Source organism: Pezoporus flaviventris, unplaced genomic scaffold (genome assembly GCF_033815535.1).
Source record: "Pezoporus flaviventris isolate CSIRO_AGI_PZ_B2104156 unplaced genomic scaffold, CSIRO_AGI_Pfla_v1 ptg000013l, whole genome shotgun sequence".
Classification (NCBI taxonomy): Eukaryota; Metazoa; Chordata; class Aves; order Psittaciformes; family Psittacidae; genus Pezoporus; species Pezoporus flaviventris.
The window spans coordinates 9,183,792-9,209,699 of NW_026892561.1; the positions used below are offsets into that span (position 1 = coordinate 9,183,792).

Below are 25,908 nucleotides of genomic sequence, written 5' to 3' on the forward strand. Positions count from 1 at the left end.
TGAGCAAGGTCCATGTGGTTTGTTTGGGCATTATAAGTACTTGTCAGTTCTGACAGTGAAAGGCAGCCAGACTGGCAGTAACTTTTAGGTCCTTATGCAGTACAGATACGATTTATTTGCTTTTAGTTTTTGTAACATCACCAACTGCTAAGGGAATTGATGTTTAATACATTTCTAAATAAGTAAAATCGAAGTATAAATAAATAATGCTTAGTTTATTAGTCCAGGTGTTTTCAGCATTGCTGAAAGTGGTTTGATGACAGCCACCAGCACTAGCAGTGGAAAAAAAAAACCTGATTTCTCAGTGATTATTATCACTATAATAAACCATAATTGAAAGATTACAAAATTGATTCTTTTAAAAATTAATGTTGCATGAGTGAGTAGGCTCTGTGGCATTCAGATTTTTTCAGTGTTACTTGGAAGGAAAATGGCTTATTTTATTTCCTGGCAGAAAACTGCTGATTTTCAAACAATCACATTAGAGAAAACAGTCCCAGAGGTTTACAGGAGACAGCAGACCTATGTCATTATGCTTTACCCTTTCCTGATGGGTTCGGAGAAGAGCCAGAAACAAAAGAAAGTTACATTCATTATTGTGAGAGCCTTGGGAAAATCTGTTTGGCCAAGCAATTTTGCATGAAACAAGCGAGGAAATATTTGACTGCAAAGAACATAAACTCCTTCCATCAATATGCAATTTTCTGGATCCATTTGTCCAAATGATTATTAAGAACAGTTTCTAAATTTGCAGTGCTTTACAACGTCAAAGGGCTGTGAAAGCATCAACTACTTAAATGGATGGAAGTGGGTTTTTTTTAATAAATAAATTAAAAAAAGACCAAAGTCAGTTGTGAAACAGTTTAAAGTGCAAAACACTGAAAACAGCAGGAAATCTGGGGACGTGGAATAGCAATCATACAGTACCATCCGCCCCAATCAGGAAAGTGGAAACCACAAATTCATCTTTGATGATTTCCGGTAAATATGCCCTTTGAGGACAGATTACCCTGCCCAATCTTGTGGAAAAAGCTCGGAGTTACATCTCTTCTCCCCACAACATATGGATCTCAGCAAGCCCTGCTTCTCCATTTCTGAAGTCGTTCCTCAGGTGGAAAAGTCTGGGCAAAACCACAGAAATATTTTTGAAGAAATGCTGTCTAGCATCCTGGTCAGTTTTACTGGAAAACAGCTTTCTGAAGCCTTTTTTTCCCTGGCCATTTTCTTCAGCAAGGCCTGCCCAGTTCTCCAGACCTTCTGCTATCCTAGTGGAAGTGTTTTTATTGATGTTTTCATTCACTTTGGAATGCCATGTCTCACATTTCCCTTGGCTGCAACACTATAAATACCTTTGATCCCCCTAAGTATGTAGCAGAGTGTGCTGAGGACTGGGGAAAACCACCTCTGGGTCTCTCTCTGAGTGCCCCCAGCCACACACTCTACAAAGGATTCACCTCTTCTGTGATTCTGCTAGCAGGACACCTGGTCAGTGTTTTGGGGGTGGCTAGTGCAGACATGGGTGTTTGGTTTTTCTTCCTCACTACCTCTTTGTAACACTTTGCTTCTTCTGTTGTTGTCTTACTGGGTCTGAAGGTCTGGGATCTGGGCTGCAGCCAGCAGTGTTGCATCTTGGTAGCTCAGGGTTTCCAGTCAGTGCCACATCCCACATTTGTGAGAGATACACATCAAAAAAGCCCAAGAAATTAAGGTTAGCTGTGGCTTATTCTTTTCTGTGTATATCCTGAAGAGAACCTGTGCTATTCCATTGTAAACCTGATATCTATGCATCATTTCACATTGGCCAGATAGTTTGCAGTCTCTGAAGAAATTTGCTGTACTTGAATTTACAGTAGAAACATAATATACCACATTTCATATTGTCGCGGTTTAAACCAAACCAGACAGCTCATTCACTCACTTCCCCCACCCCTTCTTGCCCTCCCCCTACTCCTGGAGGGACGGAGAGGAGAATCGAAAAGAATGCAACTCCCATGGGTTGAGATAAGAACAGTTTAGTAACTAAGGTATAACACAAATCACTACTGCTACCACCAATGATAATAATGATAAAGGAAATAACAAGGGAACAGAATACAACACCTCACCACCAGCCGACCGATAACTTGCTCCCCCCCAGCCCGACCAAGCTCTGACCCATACCTCCTCCAACCCTGCAGTCTCCCAGCCCTTCCGGCTAACTCCCAGTTACATCCTGGGCATGACGTGCTGTGGTATGGAATACCTCTTTGGTCAGTTTGGGTCAGGTGTCCTGTCTCTGCTTCCTCCTGGCTTCCCCTCCTCCCTGGCAGAGCATGAGGCTCACAAAGTCCTTGGCCAAACCAAAACATCATTGTTATCAGCTCTGTTCCCGAGCTGAAAGTCAAAACACAGCACTGCACCAGCTCCCAAGAAGGAGAAAAATGACTGCTACTGCTGAACCCAGGACACAGATTTATGTTTTTACTTAATGACAACCTCCTACTGGCCGTATGAAATATTTTTTAAAGAGAGGGACAGTTCCCTGTCCCGTTATTCCTTCCCAAGATTAAAGTCAGTGTTCTTCCTCCAGTTAAATTTCATTAATAACATTTAGCATTTCATATTGCATATAATCCACAGACTTTAAAGCACTGCAGGATGTAAAATCAACTTTAATTTCTCAATTTTCCTGATTGTAAAGCTCATGCAGGGAGTCATTTGTCAAGCTGTGCACAGGTATCATCTTGCAAGTCTATGGCAGAGTTATGAAGGTATCTTCCAGTCAGGGCTCCCTAATGGCTCCTGATGTACTACCCTGACATTCAGAGAGCACAAGAATGTATTCTTGCTTATGTGAGTTCATGCTTACCTGAAAGGGAGTCCTGGGTGACCAAGTGATAATCAAATCCATATCAAGTGCATTTTTGTAAGCAGGCAGAAGTGAAACTTCCTAAGCGAATTCCCTAGAAATTGCTCATTTCCTCTGCATGGCTAGATGCAGCTCTTGTGTCTTGGTCTCTGTGCAAAGATGGGCTGTGCTGCTCAGCTGAGCCTTCTTTAAAGATCACACTTTGCAGGAGGGAGGGGTGATTATTAGATTTGGGAAGGAATCTTACAAGACATGTTGGAACACTCTGCATCTGAGCTCTCCTGCTGCTTTCCAGCAGTCAGCACTGCCCATCAAAGAAAATTGCTGCACAGCTCTGCTGCATCATTCTTCATTTGCATTAGAAATGGCTCTAAGCAATGACAGGATTAGAGCCAAAAAGTGCCAGCACTTTATAATTCATTTATTTGATTTAATATATAGAGGTACCTATTTGAAACAGCATTTACTTTTCTTGAGCTCGTCATAAACCCCGCTCTGAATGGAAGTGTTTAAGGTAATGATGACTCCGATTAATTCCCTTAGAACAGCATGACTGGAGTCAGGTACACTACTTCTCTTTTCATTAGGCATTTCTGAGCTCCTATGAGTGATCTTCTAGCATGAGAGGAATGAAATTAGCTGAAGAATACCTGATGAAAATAGTCCACAATATGCTGCTATTCTTCCTCAACATGGTAGACTGTGAACACAGATGCCTTTGCAATGTTATCCAGACAGCTTTAATAGAACCTGGTGCAAACTTTCGTTTCGGGAAGGGTAGGAAATCTGTGCTTGCTGTGTGCCGCATATTTCCTTTCACCTGCACTGTGAATTTAAGAGTGTTAGAGCTTTCTCAGCCAGCTGTTACCACCTTCTTCACCTCTCCTCACTGCCACCAAATCCCCGTAAATCCAAGTCTGCTCTGAACAGCAGATCTTTAATCTCATTTTCAACAATACATCCCCACCAAAGTCAGGAGGTCAGACATTGTGTTGCACTTTTGTTCACAAGACAGGATTGCTACATGGAATCTTGCATCATCAGGAGATGGTTTATCTTTTCAAAGTGAGGAAAATGGTTTAGTTCTAGGAAAAGCGAAAGTTTGCAGTGTAGTTTTCCTTGTGTTTTATTCCTGTTTACATTTCTTGATCATCAGTAACTACTGCTTATAATCAGTGGGCAAGGTACAAATATAGAGCAAAAAACATTTTCCGGAGCACCTCCTCGACCAAATAGCCTGTATTACATCGGAAAATGAAACAGTTCCCTGAGCAATTTAGGCATTTTCTTTATTTTTTTTCACTGAAGTTACATGGAATTCCCATGACATATCTAGAAAGCAGAATTATGAACATTACTGTAGGATGTTTTCATTAGTTGAAGAAGCAGAGATTTCCCGGTAACATTTGTTTAAACCCCTTGTGCTGCTTTTCCTAAACATAATTATGAAGTTCTGCATGAATGCTGATGCTGCAGGTACCTTAGTATTATAAAATGCCACAGGTAGTACATAAAAGATGGATATGCTGGGAATATACTGAAGAGTAAGGCTTCTCAGTGTATCCTGGCCACGTCTAAAAGCAATGTACTCCAATATTATAGCAGAATGATGCATTAAACTATCTAGGTACTGTATTTTAAACAGACAACATTGTTTCTAATGTCTTGGTCTCTCTGCCCCTTCATTCCTTTCAGGCTATCACCAAGTGTGCTTTGAGAGGCATGATAATTTTGTGACACGATCGTTCTCTCCTTTCTGCAGTTACAGACAACAGTTCATCTTGCTGCACTCAATCAGCCATCTATTAATAATGACTTTCTGTCCCTACAAACTGGGATTAGTTTTCTGATTTGCTTTGGCAAGTTGTGTCCTTCTCACACTCTGAAATTCTTTACCTTTGTGTAAAGAGCTTGAATAATTTGAGTGCCCATAAAAGTGACAGAGAAATGTCACACACCAGCACCTCGTAAAACCTTCCGAGTTTTGTGAGTTTGCTGTGACATTGCTGTCCCAGCCTTTGTCTTCTTCCTTGAGCAAAGATTACTTGTCCAACTAACATAAACTGGTCTTTTAATACATACATGAAGCACTGCCACAAAGAGGTGAAACTATGAAGTTATACCAGTTTGTCTAATCTAGATTTGACCTTAAGTTTCTAGGGTTAAAAACTGATATAATAAACCAATGTAGAGGTTTATTGCTTAGTAATATTTTAAAACTTTTAAAGAAATCTGCAGCACCAATATATACAGCTCAGTCGTTGCTTTTAAAGTGGAAGACTCCAAAGTGTAACTCTGTCTCTGGCGTGCAAAAGCCAGGAATTGAAAGGAGTGAGTAGGAAGGCAATATGAGAGAAAGAATCTCAGTTAAAAAACTTTCTGAGAAAATACTGTTTAAAGTCAAGGTTACAAAGTGCATGCTTTTCTACTGAGGCCCAAACCTGCTTTCAAATTAAAGGCTCACACAAAAGTTGTGTCTGTGATGTCTAATATGCAGTAATTGATTCTTTTCATTCCTAGAGGAGCCTTCTCCATTTGAAGTACAATTGAACTCCAAATTGCTTTACTGTTACAGTTCAAGAAGTTGTATCAGCCTAGCCCTGAATAGTACTCAGTGGGCTGCATATACATACAGAAAGTGTAGACCCTTTTTGCTTCTTATTTTCATGCGCTTTGGATGCTAAGCAGTGTGATCAACAGCCTCTCCCAACCTGTACTTAAGAGATGCTTTCATTTTGTAGGTGCATGGCAGCAGAACAGGAGAATTCAAAATGGTATGGTTTGCTTTCATTCAGACTAGATTATGGGTTGGTTTTTCTTTTCTGCTTTCTCCTCTGATTCCCAAGAAATCACCTGTAATCACTCATGTAATATCAAGGCTAATGCAATAGCCTGGTTTTCATTGTTGTTTGAATATATTTTCTGGAAAAAGTTAGAATTCTGATGGAGCATTACCTTATCTATCAGAGGAAAATGTATTTATAAGCCTCTATATGGAAGATTGTATGAAGATAAATTGTATCTCGTCATGTGATGTGCACTGTTATGGATTATAGAAGTAATGACCTTACAACTGCCTTACAGAATTGTTTTTTAGCATTATTAGAGGTCATAACTTTAGTTGCCAGTTCTGTGAATGATTCTGGCTGTAACTAACGAACTGTGTGCATCTGTATTTGCAATGCCCGTCTTGATAGTTTCACATATCAGTTCAATAAAACTTCTTCCACTCAGGGGAGACATTTGGGCAGAATATCTCAGTGACATTCTTGCCATTCCCATTACCATCACTACACACTCAGTGCAATATATGTTTTAAAAATTGATTGAGTGTGTATTTACAACATAGATCATGAAACATGTTTTTTTAATGGTGAGAAACTCCCAGTGATGCATTCTGTGATCTGTACCATTGATCTGGATTCTTTGATTTTAGTGCTACAGACTAGTCATAAAACTTTTAGACCCTTAATGTCATAGGGTGCAGCTTCTTGACACAGAATGCTAACGTAAAAGGAGATAGCTACTGCAGGCAAGAGCTCCCAATCCAGTGAAAACTGAAGGCTTGCATTAAATATAGCTGAGTGTGTGTTCTTAACATATTAAATATAAAATACAAAGAATTTCATTGAAATGACATAATGTTGATATATAAAATCCCTGATGCAGGTAGACTCAGTGGGTCACTTTGGCAATGTGAAGAACAGACGTTTGGTTTAGGTAGTTCCCTCACCTCCCTTCAGGAAGGTTTTGGTAAGCATCTGTTCTCCTGAAAGGGTTGTCTAAAAGCAGATAAAACAAATTCTCTGCCCCTTCTCTTTTGACTAAAGAGAGTCTAGATGCCTGACCAAGACACTTATCTTTTGATTAGCAAAGGAATGTGAGGTAAATAGTGTTTAAGTCTCTTCTGGTTATGTGTTATGTCTTCTAATAGGTTTATACAGTTATTTAGCATGCCGCTGTACTTAGTTCAAGGTTTTGGTAAAGGCATGAAAGAGGTGATATCTTTCATGCTCTTAGTACAAAAGAAAGTTCATCTTCTATATCAAACTCTTTCTGGTCTAGTTGCCATCTTGGTTCTTAAAAATTAGTTATTTCTGACAACATAAAACTGGATCTGAAAATGAATTCCACCCTGGGACAGAGGAAAAAAGTGACACAGGAAAGTGAGTGAGGTACCAAAAAAGAGTATAAGCTTGGCTAGACAGCTGGAGTGCCTTTTCCAAGTGTAGGAATGATGACTGTTAAGTATTTTTCTATGGAAGTGATTATAGTGAACAATATCAGGAAGCTTTTAACTCTTATACAGAAGTCCTTCAAACATCCTAGATGTATTAAAGTTCACTTGGATATAGAAAAGTCTTGGCATATCTCACTGCAGTGAGATTACTGTCCAAAGTTATCTGGAATCCTTCCAGTGCAAAAATTGAGTTTAGAAATGGCTGAAATTGCTTTGTTCTAGTTCTGTGGTGACTAATCTCAGCTGGGACATTTAAGGCAACACTACTGTGGACTTAAGCATGTGAGTATGGTTGGCAGTTGCAGTTGACTGCCTTTTCTTCTGAAATTCACTCCTCCTTGTTGGCACAGTAACGTTTGATCTTCTCAGTTCTTAGAGCATTGGTTGGACACAGACTATTTTTCACTAAGTTTGCATTTTCTTTTTTAAGAGAAGAGGGACAGCTAATTGTGTTTGTTTAGGGGAATGCCTTTTCTTTGAAACAGATAGACTGAATTAACAGTGCTGAAGTGTGTGTTTGTTTAGGAACTTGCACTGTCTTTAGTGCAGCAGTAGGTTGATAATTTGGCAATGGCAGTGTGGACTGTGATTGTGCTCTTTGTAGCACATTTTCTCCTAATCTTGTAATCTTACCCTGTGGGATCTACAGAGCTGTAGCTGGGTCAGACTTGTCTGTGGACAGCCTTGCAACTCTACCTAACACTTAATGTCATTACCTATTCCCCCTGATATGTGGAATGAAGGGCAGAGCAAGAAACCCACTGGAGGGAATGATAAAGGAGAAGCTCTTTGCAAAGAAGTAAGATACCTTAAGCTGATGCTCAACTGGATTTACAGTGCCTGCTCAGGCCTATGCCTGTGGGCAACCTTTTGTGGTGTCTCCCGTTCAGGAGTGAATTAACCTTCCCATCCACTGTGAGCAGGTTTCAGCTCTGATTGTTACTGTTCCAAATGTTTCTTGCCGCTTACCAGTGCTAAAGCTGTTAACAAGAGTGCACCCACTGGCCAGGCAGGGGCCTCAGGAAAGGCTTGTGGTAAATCCTCATGACATCGCTGCCTTCTCTGCAGGTGGTCCAGGAGTTCCTACCACCCATCCCCTCACCATGCAGAGCCATTGCTGGGTTGTAACAGCCCTGAGGATGGTAGCTGCTCCACAGTAGTTGGGGGTACTTGGATTCCCATCACCTTCCCATGCTTTTGAGAACTTCAGCTGTAGGCACAGTGGTAGGATAGTTGAATGGAAGAGATGCAGCTCTAGAAGGCTGTCTGTCATTTTTCCCGTTGCTCACAGCAGCTCAACAGCTGATTGAAAAGGCATTTACTCCCCTCATGTGAATAACCTTGAGGGATCATAAAGTCAATTGGGCAAAGCACGGTCAGTCAGTGCCAGATATGTGTCCAGGAGTCACTGGGAGGATGCTATTATCAAGAAGACGTTCTTGGTGGTGTTTTAGGGAGTGGTAGACAGCTGCAGCAACTCAGGACAATTTAGAGCTGCTGAGAGTGGTGCAGAGGTTGCCTGCCACACAGTTGATAGGATTTTAAAAGCTCTGTTTGTGTCTCCTTTCCAGAGCAATGCTAAGCCCACATACCCCATAGTATTTTAGTCTGTTGTGAATAGAGCAAATGTTACTTTAATTGTAGCTCATTAGTTACATCGGATGCCAGGGTGGGGAATGAAGACCCTTTCTTACCTTATAAAACATTATATACCTTCCCTGCCAAGCTGCTCTATTAAATAATGGAGCCTGAGGCTAACTCTTAAAGTAAAGATTCAGAATTGTTTCTCCTTTGGTCTTCCCAGAGATACACACTTGGCTCCCTAGATCTGGCCGCTGTCTAAAGAAATTAAGAGCAACATTATTTTATTTAAAGCAGTAGTACACCATATGCAAGGCCAGAGATGCTCTGTGTGATACTCAAAAAACTGGGTTTCTGTCTGCTTTTTTTTTGTTCCCTTTAATCGATAAAAATATGATTTCCCCCTAGGTCAAAGGAAATTGAATTTTCACATAGCAGGGGAAAACAAATGCCCTCCAGCATTGCTATCGGTGAATTGGGGCACCAGATGTCTTTTAAACAGGTCCAGCATATTGTCTCTTCATTTCCAAGTCACCCTTTTATGCTTCTATTTATTTTAGGCAGTTATGCTTTGACCCAAAGACATAATCCTTATGGAATTAAAAATCATGTGCCTTTTTGTAGGAAAAAAGCTGAGTCTGATTTTATGGAAAAGAACTGTAGAGAATGAATCTAATGGGAAATTAGACAGTAGTATTTGATGACTGTAAATGTATTTATTTATAACAGCTAATCTTGGTGGAAATGAAGAAATAACTTGAAATAATTAACTTTACTATTTATAAAAGAGTCTCTTTTATCCACTGTGAAATGCAGTTACCTCTAGGATGAAATGCAGTGGCTGCTAAACAGCATAGAGGCATTTAAGAGTGAAAGGGAAGAACAACTGTGCATTTGACAGTGGGGAAAATGCAGCATGGAAGGAAAATGTTTTCATGAAAATGTTGCCCCTTTTTGTTGAAAACATATTTTTAACTGACTCTTGTAATTATTCAAACTGGAATTTAGTCAATAAAAGTAAAATGTGTCTCTGACATTGTGAAATGCACCCTGACATTTTTAATAGCTTCAATACAGAAAAAGCACTTACTTTACAATAAGAAAGAACATTTACCCACTGAAAGATAAAGGGCTTAATTTTCTTCTCACAAAGACCAGTTTTACTGATTATTTCACTGAAGCTGTTGCAGATTTAGAACAGTGCAAGTGCAGGAGGAATTAGGGCCATCACTCCAGCAGCACTAGGACAGAGGTACTGCACACTGAATTAACAGCCCTTTTCATAAAGTCAGGCAATGAAGAAGTGACAGAGAGGTTGCTGGGCTGTTGATGAATCCTTTGACTGTGTGCAGTGTATCCTGGAGCTCCGGTTAAACCTATATGTGTTGAGAGAGCAAGAGAACGAATGATATTGCAAAGAGTACTTTGCCAAATAAAACAGAAAGCTCTGTGGTGTTGTTGCACTATTACGAATGTCAGCACACAATTAGGAGTCAGTTTATTTATACAAAATGATTTACTGAGCTTGTTGAGTGAACTTTACAGTTTATAGCAAGAGACCTATTGAAAGATAAACTACCATATCATCTGTGATTCATATACTCAAAAATTCCTCTGCTTAAATTAGATCACTAAATTAAAACACAGTGTATGCTATTCCACATATAACTGTTACCCTCAGATTAATCCACAACCAACCAGTATTATTTAACTTACACGCTGACTGAAAGTTGGAAGGAGACCGAGTCTTGATAAATTGAAAAAAGGCAGCAAAGTGATTTTAGGGTCTTACCATAGTTGATTAAATGTGTGAAGCTAACTACGAAAATAATCTCCCAGGAGAGATGTTGTGATAGCGGTCATGTTGTGTCATCGATTTGTATTAAATGCTAAGGAAGAGAGAGAACTTTGAAGATTTGCTTTTCATTATGGTGTGAATTGATGTTCAGCTGCTAAAATGATATAGGTTTGCATAAGAGTTACGACTGTCAAAAACCATTTGGAATTTCATTCTCTGCAGAGAAATTAAAATTTTGAGTGATTATGTGAAAGACTTTCTCTTCTGAAGCAAGATTATAAACCCACAGCTTTCCCTTGTTACTGGATCTTTAGATCAGGTGAAATTATTACTTTTTAAAATCTCATCCCAAATGCTTTTTAAGTGACTTGATGAATTATTATCATATTAAATTCAAGAAATTATGGTGATGCAACCGTTTGCTTGAGATTTTAACTGCATATAAAGATACTAAAAGTTATGGGTTGTACACCTAATGTAAGTTAACCATCTGGATGTAAACATACAAGAAATATTTATTTCAGTTTATAAAAGCAGTGTAACAAAGTACACTGGGCAGATACACTGTTAATTACATATTACAGTACATTCTGATCTGATATCAGGAGCAGAACACTCAAAATTCAGGATCTCTTGACATTTTTCATTCATTTCCATAACAATCAACCACTCCAACCACTCAGTTTTGGAGGAAATAATGACACTGGAAAAGGACTGAGTTTTACAGCAATCTTTCAACATCCTGGGTTCAATTAGAATAGAAGAATATATTCTGAAATCATAAGACTTGTCCTCTGAACTAGCATCTGCAGATGCACATGTCTGATTCCCATTGGCATGAATTTCCCAGATAAGCTTAGCTAAATCTCGTAAAGCAGAGCAATTTTGAGGGGTCTTAAAGTTATGACTGTTAGATTTTCTAGCTACAGTATTTCACTGCATTTGAATATTGCTAAGTGGTTCCTGTAGGAGTTATGGGCCTATTATTATAACTGCATTCTAGAAATAGAGAATTTGGCCATACTGCTTTATCCTCTTAGAGCTGTTAGAACAATCGGGTAGTGGAATTCACCGCAAGACCCTAATGGACATTGTAACTGTAGATCTGAATGACTCGATCAGTAAAAAGCTGTCAGATGGTGATGCACCACAGAAAATGCCTAGGTAAGCTTTTGTGCATTTAAAGCTTTTAGCCTGATTTTGCACTCTTTGCAGCTATTATCTGTTTTAGAAGAAATGATAAAACAACAAAATTGCCCGCTTGATGACAGAATCAAATATTGTTTTGCATGTGTATAATCAGATGTTGAGATAAAAGCACAAAATGTGTGCACTCAATTGAATGAATGCCCACTGAAATAAATGCCTTTGTGTTTTCTTTTCAGAAAGGGTTTCTAGACATGCAGTAACAAGCCTTACATTTTTTTCACTGACATGCAAGGTCACAGCTTCAGTCAGCTGTCTTACCTTCAAGTCCCAGAGTGTGTTGGTTTTCTTGCTTTTTGAACTTTGTCTCTTTGGTGCAGTGAAACAATGCTATCGGAAAAAACACCAAATGCTGCAAGAAGGCATCTCTGGAAATGGCATGTGCACTCATCATTGCATCTGCATTGACACATACAGTTGAGCTTCTCCTCTGAGTACCTACGTAGATTCCGGGCCAGGAACAGTAGCTTGTTTTTGAGGTGTCAGTAAGTGTCTATGCCATCATTCCCAGGTATTCAAGGCTGGAGTCTAGATAATAAGATTTCAGGATAAACATGGAATTCTGTCACTTTGTATTCTTGCTCTTGGGCTTCCAGAGTTTATGTTTTCCAGCTGTTTTCCAAAATCATGATGGCTTGATCTGTTTTTTTTTTTTTTTACCAAAAGTGGCACCTCCCATCTAGCCAGTGATTCCAGAAAGCGAGGCTCAAAGAATGGTAGTTACTTGCAATAAAACTGTGAAATCTCACAGCCTTGGAGAAGCAAAGTATGTTTGGATCAAGTTTTCCTATATTTATGTTAATGGTTTACTATGCTGTAGAGGATAAAACATCCTGGAAAATGGTCTTGCTACATTTTTAATATAACAGCCTGGGTTTGATTAACTTTCCTTTATTCACTGTAGATCATTTGAGTTAAGGTTATTGCTGGCTTTTCCCCTGGACTCTCAGTAGAGGCAATGAGTGAGGCAGGAACATGCCTGTTGAGAGATCCTTGAACTGTGCCAAAGGTTCGACTCCCCATGCTATTCAGGCATGACTATGCTAATAAATTTGCATTTCCTTCCCCAAGCTCACATTCCTTTCATCTTAACTGTAACCTCTTGTACAATTTGCTTTATTGGCTTGCAGTCACTGTCATGTCCTGTGAGGCTGAGGAAGGTGTTAGAAAGACAATATAACAAAGCAGAACACTTCAATCTGAACTTCCTTGGAAAATAAAATGGGCTTTTAATTGCTCCAACAACACGGTGCCCTCTCCACTCTGCCACACCAGCTCCTAGTGACAGGAGAAGAGACTGAAAAATTTGTTACAGAGCTCAACCATCTGTACATTTCACCAACAGTAGCTTCTTTCCTTTTATCAGCTCAGCTGTGTTTAATAGCTTTGTACTCAGATGACAATTTAAGTGATACTAGACCACTACTTTTAGATTATAATCCAGGGACCCAATGAAAAAGAAGCAAAAGTGTTAAACTTTAGGAAGGGCAAATGCATACATGTATGAAGTAAAAAAATACATTACTGCTTCACGTCCTGATGACAAAAGAAGCCATAAACAAACATGAAACAGCCCATATTATTTTTCACAGACTTTGCCAAGCAAAATGTAGAGGCCTGTATAAGAGGCTTTTTAAAAATCCAATTATTTTCTGGAAATCTTCAGATGCTCACCCTGGGACTGTACCGCTGAAATGCTGAATTGGCTGTGTCACTTTGGCATTACTGGGGAACCTTAACGTAATTTCCTTTTATACTTATCTTCCAGGATGAGTTGGTCCTTTCCAATAACACTGGAGACCAGATGAAACTGAAAATCAACCCCACATACTTTGAAAGCAGAGCCTTAGATGGACCACAGTGCTACGGTGCTAGCATTGCCATTATGACACTTACTTGAATTTCATTTAAAACAACCTACTGTAATTTTTATGCATCTGTTTACAGCAAGATACCTAAAAAAGGCTATCTAAAGCTAGCATCTTAAGTCTTCATATAGATAAAATATACCCCAGTTTCACAAAGTACACATGCAGCAGATCCTGTATTTTAAAAACACTTCTCCCCCCACACCTTTTAGTGTCATTCAAAAATAACATGAAAAATAGGGTGATAATTATACAGTAGAACGCATTGATTACCATGCCTGATGCTGGGTACTGAGCAAGAATACACTTTTAAAAATCCAAGCAATTAATTTGGAGATAACATTTATTGATTGTGTTAAAAGTTCTTTTAAGTCGATCTAAAATGTGTCATCCAAAGATGTATTGTTATAAACACAATAGTGAGCTTTGAACTGGGTGTGCTGTGAATATAATGGTTTTTGAGTGATCCCAATTACATTATGTATGCTCCAAGTCACCTTAAATTTCACAAAGATATTTTCCCTGGAGTATTGAAACTGTGGCACATAAAAGCCTGGCAAACCTAGCCTTTGATAAAGTGACATGATGGGGAGATCGCTACAGGTTTCTTTTCTCTCCTGTGTCGCTCTTTCATCTCCAGCCACAGGTTATCTGAGTCTCTCTCCCTATGCAGGTAGGCACTGTTCTACCCCAGATGTCCCCTCTCTGGAGTAATACTTGCTTTCAGGCCTGTCAAACATAGTTTAGAGAAGAGTGACTGCAACTCTGGCCCAAAGAGATGGTGCACAAATAACAATTAAAGTCTTGAGGCATTGACTGAATGTGTTGGAGAGCTACCACTCAAAGCGTACATTCAGGGCACCTAAAACTTGAGATTTTTTGTTACCCCCCTGAAGTAAGGACTGTTCTGCAGCAGGTATTCCCACAGCAGAACTGTGGTTCAGGGGTTCTTCAGGAAACTCATGTTTAGATTTCAGCCTTTTTCTCTTTGTTCCCCAAGGCATTCCTGAGGTTTTGAATGGGAATGTTTTTTTCCCTTACCTCTGTTATAACTAGCTGGATTCCTGTACTGAATAATTTCTAGTTTTGGTGATGTCCATGTTTAGTGCAGCCCTTCTTGTTAGACTGTAGATGCAGAGCTGAGAGCAAAGTAACGACATTAATCTCCACAATGAAAACGTATTTTGGGACATTAGTGCACATATGGTGAGGATTTTTTAACCTACATTACTGTATGTAACTTTGCAGCTTAATTAATCAATTAGGATTAGTGCAGTTTGTAATCAAGTCCAAGAGTGATTGATGCATGCAGTATTAATTGCAGCATTCACATGAAGCATGTCATATACACAGTCATTTTACAGCTGGATTTCACATTGGGTTGCTCATAAGCACTTAATGGCAGGAATATTTTAGACTTGCAATCAGGGAAATTGTATTGCACAATATGCTTTGTATGTTGTACACCCTGTTTAGATAATAACTCCTCCATCACTGATGTATCCTCTTACTCCTCCCTCCTGGTTCGATAGTTGGCAAAGTAGTCCATTTTCAAAGGCTTTACTTTGCTGTGGAACAAGAGGTATAATTAAATTGTATCCCAGTAGTGAAGGTTTCTAATGATGATGAGCCAAAACTAATTGTATTGATTTGTTTATTACTGGCTTAGGAAGCTCATCAAACAAATGGACTGAAACTATTTCCATATTCTTATCTGTTTGGTAAATGAGAAACAAACAACACTTCTGTTGCATAGTGTCACAGCATTAATACTAATTCTAAAGATAGACTCAACCACAGGAAGGGAGGTTATCCCCAGTAAAATGTTTCTACAACTAAGAAATGCCACATTCTTTTCCACATTGTGTCTTGGGATGAGCAAAATGAAGTTATTTTCTTTCTTTTTTATTTTAAATATAAATGCTACTACTAATGAAGGTTTTCTGATGCCAGAACTAGACAGCAGCAGACTGACCAGAAAGTGTAAAAGACTGGGGCAAAAGGAAGGACACTGGTAGGTTCTTGCCTTCTCATTTGTTCTTTGGCCTCTGTATTAAACAAATGTGGATGAATAATGTCAACTGAAAACTTCTATGAATATTCATTTTAATTTTTAAATTAATCTACTTCATATTCTCACATTAACTCTGCAAACAGTCAAGTAATCACATCTGGTATAGAGGTTTGCAGAAAGTAAATTTTGATATTTCGGGTATATGAGTTTTTGTAGGAACTGAGTTTTAATTCTGAATGCATAAAAATTCATGTTAATGCTCTCCTAGCTGTGGGCCAGACACAGGTTTGTCTGACCTGTGTGAAAAAATCACTTCTTTTACATAACAACTTAAAAATGCTGAGCTTTTTATTGCTGAATATTTGAGACCATTTCTTATAACAAAAGGCTATCCAAGTTCTTTTAAACAGGTACTAATCTGAAACTATTGAAGCCAGCAGTAGTAATTCATCGGCTTGGGTGTGTTTCAGATTAGTCTCCTCAAGGATGCAGTTGAGAAAATCCAGCACTGGGAAAGAAGACCAAGTTAATTGAATAAATTGTTGGTTTAATTGAATTTGGGGGACTGATTGTGTTGATGCTGTGAGAATGTGGGTTCCTCCAGAGTGACATGTTGAGTTGGGCCATGTTTTGCTCTTACAGTAATTCTAGCAAAGTGACTACCTTTATCAATTTAGAGTCTGAACGTGCTTCCAGGGGAAGCAAAACCAAACCTTTTATTCTTAGGAGTCAGATGACATTAGTGAAAACTGCTACTTATACATATGGAACTATCCCATTCATTTTCTGAAATACAGCTGATGTCAGCAGACAGAGAAGGAAATTAGACAAAGCTGTTAGGGAGGACTTTACATTGAGTCCCAAGGTTCAGAAAAGGCTCCCTTGCTTTCTAAACACCTTCTCAGAGAGGAGTTTAGGTGTAGCTGCATCAAGACCTAATGTCAGACTTGGTCAACAGTTTATGTCTATTATATGGGTAATCAATCCTTATACCACTTTGTCCTCAGGATTAAAGACAGCAAACTATATATAAAATAAAGGGTTTATTATAGTTGGTATGGATAATGATGGTAATGATAGGTAATGATATTATGATGAGGCAAAAGGACTTTAATCAGAACATCTACTACATGGTGTAAATGACTATAACTCCTATTTACTATAATGTAAAGCTAACTTAATAATTATTAAGTAGAAATTGATGTTATCCATATTGATGACCATGGAAAATTCTCTTTCACTTATGCTTAAGGAGTAACCTTGAGGGACATCCGCAGTCAAAGGAGGAATTTCTACACACTCCTGTTAGAATCCCTTCCTTTGAAAGGTAGGACTAAACTTTTATAGTATAACAATTGGCTGTCAGTCATTTGTTACTTGGCTAGATTTACTAGCTCAGCGAAACATGAATGGTAGTAATAACTCATCCAAAGATAAACTGTGTTTGACTAGATAAGCCATTGTCACTGTTCAGTGGTACTTCTGTCAGGAAACATCCAGTTTCACATCTTTGTTAGGTTTAATTTTATGGAGTTGAGTCAGACTGGTCTCAGCATTTTTCAGTAGTAAAAACAGCCTGACCCCCTTCATTGTTGGTATTTTACATGAGTAGGGTGGAATTTGAGCTGGTTTGCCCCAACTTAGGCAACACCTAACCTTCCTCTTGCACTCAACTGTGTGTTTTCCGCCACAACTGTTTGCTTATATGCTGTACTATACGACACGTTGTGGTACCTTTTGTTCAACTAGCAGGTTTTTGTCCAAAGAGGATTCAGTAAGTTGGAGTAGAATTACCCTTACATCCCTTGAAGAGCTGATCCTGTCAGCTTGGCAGAGCATTGCTCAGACTGCCTCACTGCATATTATGTTTAGACTGTGGATAAGTTAATAACACTAGAAGAGTAGAGCTTAAGGTAGAGGGAATTATACACCACAGTTATTAAACTTTGACCTTTATGATGCTTTAAAATCATAAAAGATTTTAAAATAGCTGCGCCATAGCATTTATATCAGTACCTCTTCACATTCCAGTTTCTTCATGTTAAGGTCTGGTAGTGCTAATTCCTTCTGGTTAGGATGTCTGTGAAGGTCTGCTAGAAATGTGGAATTCCATCTGTGGAGATGGTATCTGGATTGCTGCAATGTGAAGCATCCTATCCTCTCTGTTCTGACTTTTGAACTCCCATTGCACAACCACAGTGCTTTTCATGTTTCAGCATTAGCCTCACGGGCCTGGAGCTGGTGGATGGAATGGGCAGCAGCTCTCCCATTTTACAGATGAGAAAACTGAGGCACCTGCTTTTTGTCACCCACAGAGTCTTATGCAATACACAACAGAACTGAAGAGATTTAAAATCTTACTCAGAAACCTACTTTAGCAGACTTAGCTTTCTTGCTCCTGAATTCATTGGAGAGAAAGCCTCTTTTCACAGCTATTGGAGTCCTTTTGAGAGTCATCAGAGGGAGAAGTGATTAAAAATAGAGGCCTACTTAGGGGCTCTGAGTTGTCTTGTGAAGTTTTTGCTCTTCAATGGCTGTAGAAAGCCTCAGGAAAAGTGTCTCAATTAAGCTGTGTGAATATTCTCTCTCCCCATGCTGTCTTATGCTCTAATTATAAAGCAGCCTTTCTTACCTATTTGTTGCATTGTTATGCATAGGGAAGAAACACAGGTATCAGGGAGCAAAAACTTTCAAACTCTAGACCTCTGATCTGAGCCTACCTGTTAGCAAATATCTCAAAGGCACATGTTTTTCAGAGTGAAGATTTAGATTTATCTCATTTCAAAGACACAAGACCCTTTGCAAAATGTGAATGATTCCTGGTTTAGATCTCATGTCACACAGGGCTGCATAAGCATAAGCTCATCTCTGGGTATAAGAATTCACCACCACCCATAACAAGTTGACATCCACAGAGGAAGAAAGGTGCTTTTTTGTTACATGAAACACAGAGTGTTTTTCTCCCAAGCTGTCTGAAAACCTGCCTGTGCAATTGTGCACACACCATTATTTTGTTTAATATTTACAAAACTCGTGGAAGTTTTTGCCTTTAAAATGGCAGGTGAATCAGAGGTCTTAAGAGCACTAATGAGTCGATCCTGAAGGAGCCATTTCCATATGTCATGTCCTTTAACAGAAGTTTGAGTTCAAGCAAAAACAATCTCCCAGCCACTTAGTATGCAGCCATTTGCATGTGCCCTCCAGCTGCTAAGCTTTGCTCCAAAATTCAGCTCCGTGGTCGCTCCACACATTAAGAATACAAACTCTGAGAATTCAGGGTTTTCTTTCACCTTGCAATAGTAAAAATATAAATGATGAAGTTGGCCCCACAGGTATGCAGCACATGCATTGAACGCCCGAGTTCTAAAGCGATCAGAGAAGCGCTTAGCACCAGTAGGGGAGCAGCCGTCACTTGCAAGATCAGGTTTTCTTCATGCAGTTAAAAAGATCCAGCTTCATTTCATTTCAGCACTATTAGAAGAGCAAAAAGCAAAACCTTCAAGCCTTTGAATAGCATTTAGGTTTTTTGCTTTCACTGTGTTATGCCTTTGCATTTCTTTCATGTTGCAGAGAAGTGAGTGTTGGAGTGCAAAGCAGGTCTCAGAAATGTAAGTGTCTATTCACTTTGCCCCCTGTACCTCAGAACAGAGGAAAGGTACTAGAAGCGTCTCCTTGTAATACCAAGGAGCAAGAGAGAGAAATTTTTCTCCTGCCAAAGCTGCGTAGCAGAAATGACCCCCTCCGTGATTCACTGGAAAACAGCAGATATTCCAGGGAGAGTGACATCCCCATGGCTAAGATATGAGCTTCTTACAGTGCTTATTCCACAAACATTCTTGGAAAGTAAAAACCTTGGAGATGGGATTTAGTATCAGCAAAGGCTGATCAGGGCTCCCATTAGGTAAGGGGCACTTTTACCTCCTACTGCTCTAGCAACATAGTAAACAATCACCTGAGAGCTTTTGAAAATCCTATCTTTTGATGCTGTGATGTTTGCAAATATGCAAACAAAGAGGGGTGAGAGTAGGAACAGAAGTGCCAAGGGATTTTATTTCTGAAGCTCTTGACAAATACCTTTTTGTTCTGTTTATTCACCTCTTGCCTCAATGAGAAAGTGGATAATGCCAAGGATCTTTATGAAACCAACTGAAATTTTAATATTGCTCCAAAATCTGGAATTTTGTCCCTTAAATTTCACTAAGATTTATATGGTGAGCATGGGTTAGTGGAGGAGACATGAGAAAACAACAGAAGCCCTGAATACAAGGACAGTTAGAGATGACAGACAGTTTTAAAGATTAGCTTGGTCTGAAAAGCAAAACACTTAATGTTAATGGAAAAATGTGAAATGAAAGAGTCAAAAGCTAATATTTTTCCATTTTTACTATTATAAAAATGAAACTTCAACTGCCCATATTATAGCTACTGTCAGTGAGAACAGGTCAAATTCCACTATGCTGCAGATGAAGCACCTAAAGTGCCTCTTCCTAAATGTATCCTCATGGATAGCTCAAAAGCCGAAGAGCCTCTGTGAGGCTCTCACGTGCAGTTTGCACCGTCACAGTCACTGTACCAAGACCCGGGACGTTTCAACGTGTTTGAGCACCCATCCCCTGGGGGATCACAGTGAGTCATAATGCAGACTGGGTAGCAAGGTGCATGGGGACAAGCCTGATTTGGAGGTGACCTGTCCTCTTGCAAACCCAGGGGATTTATGTGCTTCCATGTCTGCCTGTGCAAAGCCAAAACTCACTTTCTCAGTGAAACAGCCGGTGGTAATTCTTCCCCTATTTAGCTTTCACTGACTTCTCTGAAAAAGAGCTAACACTAATGCTTTCTTTACCTTCCTGTCGCAAAGGAGAAATCTTGGCCTCAAGTCACATCTGCCTGGCTCTTTTCCTCTTTATTTTTGTTCTTACCCAGCCTTCTCCTGCCGATTATCCAGCTTTGCTGTTGTAGCTTGAATAATTCAGGTGGAATGAACTGAGTTGAAACAAGGTGACAGTGTTCCACCACTTGTCCACTTAAGTTATTCACAAATTTGTCTTGGAGTAGGACCTTTGCTCTGACTCTTAAATCATGACAGTGTTTCAGGTAGAGTTATGACTATAGAGGAAGCAGCTGTGTTCAGTTTCAAACACGCAGGCATGAAATACATTCACATTTTGTCTTTACTGTATAACTGAACATGTATTCTTCAATTTTAAGTGTGGCCTGACACTAACGAGTCATGTCGTTGCACTAGATTCTCTTAAGCTTCTTTTTACGTTTGTCTTCAGTGCACTTCATATTTATTAGCTGCTCCCATTAGTTCCATCTGCAGTTCCAGTTACCACGTTCGTGTTAAGCCAAGTTGGGCATTCTCAAGCACTGTAGAGTCAATGTCTTATTTTCTAAAAATGTTAATTTCACTCAAACTTCCATCAATAACATCTTTAAAAATCCATTTGCAATGTAAATGACTCAAAGTGTAATCCATCCTGCTGTGTTCCAGAACACTTCCTTCTTATTTAATTGCCATAGACACTTCAGTTACCGATTAGACTTTATTGTTTATGATGTTGCATTTCATTAATAGTTGTGATAAAAATTGCATGTTGCAGGAAATTTTTTGCATGTTAATGCTACTATTGGGGTGCAATTCAGAATTCATGGGGAAGAGTTCATCTCAGAAGTTTCAAGACTGCACTCTTGTAACTATATAATGAAACTGCTCCACAAGAGTAATCTTGAACACAGAGGGTGTTTCCTCCAAACAAGTACTTAGTTTCAACTAAGAATTTTTTAGGCTCAGGAGCTACTAAACCCATTCACCCAAACCAAATATTTATATCTAAATAGTTAAAGATATTAAGGAAACATAAGGCTGAAGCTTTAGCACTAGGTACAGGAAGGGAATGAGAAGTATCTTTGAAGGAGGGCAGCTGAGAAGCCACTGAACAGATAGTGTATAGCTCAGTTCTCTGATGAGGAAGGTACCTTAATTTCTGAGTAGGTAAGTTTTGCACCTTCCAGTCCCATGGATTCAGGGAAAGGATCATTTAGGTCCAGAGGCTCTGAAGCCACTCATTAGAGGACCTCCCTGTCCCCACTGTGCCCCCTCCTTCCATAATATCATTGTGGCCCATTACCTTTAACTCTACCTCTAGTAGTACCAAAATAGCATCCAGGCTGTGCTGGATCACCCATAGAAAATGGTGCAATGCAGTGCTGCTGTTATTTGACAGTACAGAAAGCCACATTGATCCAAGTTACTTTTTACAGCAAAGCGTGTTTATACCAGGATTTCATCCTAGTGAAGCTATGTTTGCTTCCTGGTGCAGAACAGAGACCCTGTCCCTTCTGAGACTCCTGGACAAAAATCATTAGGGATGAGAGCAATGAGAATCACTGGCTGTAATCTCTGCTGCTTTCCAGCCTGGAAGAGTGACTCACAGGCAGAGGTTTCCCTGGAAGACCTTCGCTCACTGTTGGATGCAATCACAACAGATTCCCTCATTTCTAAATTTTAGCTGTACCTGCTGTTGAATAAAAAGGCTAGACCAATCTCAGACATTATTTATTAATAGAAGCTTATTCTTTTTTTCAAAATACAGCAAGTAGAATCCTCCTCTAACCTGCCTGGGCCAAGTAAAGGTAAAGAATGCAGTTAAGTGAGACAACTAATTTTGTATCCTCATTCATACACTGTTGTTCCAGACCTCAAGTACTCACTAGTGGCACATTCAGCACCACTCCAAAAATGGTAAACAATTGGCACAGACTTAACAAGTTTCTTTTTCTGGATCCAGAATAATTCTTTCAGGTTGAAACTGCATTGAACTGATTGTGCTAGCAGAGCAGCCCAGTGCTGGGCAATCTGCCAGTCTGCAGTGTGCGGAGTACAGGATTTGTCCTGCAGCTAAACAATAGCTCTTCTTCACATCCACGTCTCTCATGACGCAGCCCTTTTAACTCGGAAGGAAACTTTGGTCTCCTAATGACTTGCAAGTCTAACTTGGCCATGTGATTAAGAATTATTTCTTTTGTGCTGTAGCACAAAAATAATTCAAATAGATGTGATAATGGTATTGCATTCAGCATGAAAAGATCATTGAATGTAAACGTGGAACAAAATGTACTTCTGTCTCACAGAAAATTGCATTTAGAACTTGTTGCTACTTTGCTGCTTTTGTGATAATGCTTCAACCTCAGACCCTGGATCTCAACATAAATACCCTGGCATTTCAGACAAAGGAGTCAGAGAACATCTATTATCTCCCAAAAGCTGAGAAATTCTGGAAGGTGCATTAAGACATGATGGGATTCTTCCCTTTGTGACTTCCAGAAAGTCACAAAAGTGATTGTTTTGGGATAACTAATTTTTAAAGAACACTTTGTGTAGAAGGATTATGTCATGATGGTTTTTGTACGTACTGGCAGGGCAACAGATCTTCTGCAAGAGGAAAAAAGGGAGAAATGGGGCGAGAATAAATGCTGGATTAGGAGTTCTGGCTCGAGCATTGCCCAGAAGAGTTACTAAATGTCACCACAAATTAAAAATTACTTTTTATTTGTGAGCCATTGTGCACAAAGCACAGTGAAAATATAGCTAAAATTTGCACATTTAGATACCAAAAGTTAGATATTCACTTCAGAGTTTGACAGTGATAAGATTTCCCAAGGTACACCTGGCATTTCTGTTCCCATAACTGCATGTTTTCCTTGTGAAAATCTTCCCCTTAATAACTCACTTTGGTTTAAATGAATTCTGACTTACAGCAACCTCACTGGTAGCTGTTGGGTGTTCATTACTTCAGAAGGTCAGCCTTCTTGAGTAGACATTTCTTGCACTGTTTTATTACTATGCAGACAGGAGACATGGAACTTTTTACACTTCACTCCTCTAGCTGAGTATCTATATCTTGCTTTGAACACTTTGTGCTACACAGGTGTGATCTTCATTCAGAAAAGCAGAGGAATAGTGAGTATTAATCATCTGTATCCATTTTCTGAATATCACATGATTCTTATAGGTCATGTGTACAGTAGACTCAAAATAGTGCATAACAGATATTACTGCTGGTTTATGAAAAACAGTAAATAAAAATTCAAAACTCATTTTTAAACGGGAATGTAAATATAAAAAATGGCTGATGACACAGCTTGTAGCATTCTGCTTTGGAAATTACCTTTGTTATTTTGCAATGAAATTGAATTTTCAACTGTCAAAAATTTCCCATAAAATGGAAAGCAAATTCTGACCCTGTCTTTTTCTTCCAGCACATTCTCATCACTCCCAGAAAGACCTCATATCCCTCATGGGGGACCATAGGTCTTCTGTTTCTTTTTGGAAATATATGTTCTACACCGCTGTTGATATTCCATAAAATTAGGGTGCTGGGCAGTTTTTCTTGTCCAGACTAGAGTGCCACTCTGAAGTACAGTTACGATCTTCATTTGGTTTTGTAGATTTCAGCAGATTTTTAATGAACACCTTTTGGGGGAAAAATACTAAACCTATTTTTGTCTTAATCCAATTGCTTTGGTAGCTACAGAGTGAGACATATTTTAAAGACACCAGGACCATATGTTGTAAAGTCATTCTTTTAGGTATAAAAACATCCAACAAAATAGTAAGTTGAAACAGAGAGAGTTCAAGCTGAGGTACCAGCACGTGGAGATTATATCCATGCATGCACTAAACATGGCTTTTTCTCCTTGAATGTATTCTGCATCATCTTGAGCTAAGGAAGCTCCCTAATCTGCAGTCCTGCTCTTACCAATTCAAACCCCTTTCTTCTACAAAATCTAGTACCAGCTCTCTAAGCCAGACATTCTTTGCTACCTCTCCTTGCCTGTAGTCACACTTCCAGCTTATTCCAATAACTTCCAGAAGAAGATCCTGCGAGATACAGGCTGTCCTGAAAGTAGCTTTTCTTTGGGGAACAAAGAGCCTCATCTTCTTTATGCCTCAAGCTAGCAGTATCTTGAGTCCCCTGATGCCTCCCAAAGGCAGTTCAGATTGGGTTAGCAGCTGAGCCATTAGACTGACAGCAGAAAACAGACTTTTGTTTAGACAGCACAAGAAGTGTGCAGTGATACACAGTAACCTCCTGAATGCAAATACTTGTGACATTTTCATTTTTTGCAGTTTTCTGAGAAAGTAGCAAGTCAGGTCATTGTAATGAATTGGTAAACATCACACTGTATTATATATGAAATTCATCTCCTTGCACTCAGAAGTGGGGTGTTAATGCAGTACTCCTCACTGTGATGTCTGCTTTCTGATATGTATGATGCTGGGTTCTAAAATATTCGTATCCCAGTCATACCATACCACTGCATTATTAGCCTGAATATATGAAGACAAAAAAAGACCAGGAAGAAAGTTAATTTCACTTTTGGTTTTCAATTCTTATGCACTGTAACAGAATGTGAATAACCTCATTACTATACAATTTTTGTGTGTCACATAATGACCTCTATACTAAAGACCAAAGTTTGCATAATTGAGGAGAGACTCACCTACAACAGTGTTGGAATTCATTAGCATAAGGCTGAAATAATGCTAAGAAAATAGTATTTGATGTCACCTATTTAAACTGAAACACTGTGTGTTTTCTTTCCTCTGGAATTCTTAAAGGTACATGCTCATGACGAGGAACACAACTTGTCTTGCTGAATCTGGCAAACAGTGAGAGATGGTCCTGTAACTCATCAGCTATTTACATAACAAATGGAAAAGGTCTATTCTTATGTAGTCTTGTAGTTTCTTGCAAGTATCAGTAAAGTATATGTTGCTTAATGGATTTATCTTTATAGGCAATATATTCACATATTTATCTTGACTTTTAAGTGCTCATCCTTCATGCTAGGCTCTCTGTAGTAATTAAAATATACCATAAATCATATCTACTGTAATTACCAAAATACACAGTAATTATCCATTGATCTTTTGAGCCTGTAAAGTAACTATTTCAAAGCTGAGTTATTTTGGTATTCCTTGAGACAAGCCTACTGCAAAATGTTAGTAATTCACTTAATATTGCAGCACAGATCAGCTCTGGAGTGTTTCATGTCTTCTCCCTCTCCCCACAGAAATGTTATGGCAATTCTATTGACTATCATCTTAAAAATCACTTTCATCAATGACACCTGAATCCTGAATGCTATTCTAGCTGGTGACAATATCCTGTGGTATGCAGTTATCGAGGATCACTCTGCAGGCAGCTATTCCTTTCATCTTACACTTTGTCTTTACCATGACTGCAGAGAGAAATTCTACATGAATTGAGGGAATTCAAACCTGAGTTGGAAAAAGGAACTCTTATCTGAAACCTGCAGGTAGTTAAAACTACTCCAGTGCATCTG

At 39.1% G+C, this 25,908-nt stretch overlaps 1 protein-coding gene and 1 long non-coding RNA gene across 3 annotated transcripts in view; one reads left to right on the forward strand and one right to left on the reverse strand.

Moving 5' to 3' along the window:
- The window catches only part of ST6GALNAC3 (ST6 N-acetylgalactosaminide alpha-2,6-sialyltransferase 3), a 251,347-nt gene that overhangs the window by 188,090 nt on the left and 37,349 nt on the right, over positions 1–25,908 (forward strand). The gene's annotated exons all lie outside the window — the stretch shown is intronic.
- LOC133268444 (uncharacterized) overlaps positions 24,773–25,908 on the reverse strand; it is a 38,046-nt gene continuing 36,910 nt past the window's right edge. The window contains exons 4-5 of the long non-coding RNA XR_009743071.1: positions 25,693–25,803; positions 24,773–24,889 (exon numbers count right to left, since the gene is read on the reverse strand). This is a non-coding gene — a long non-coding RNA (uncharacterized LOC133268444). The remainder of the gene's footprint in view (positions 24,890–25,692; positions 25,804–25,908) is intronic.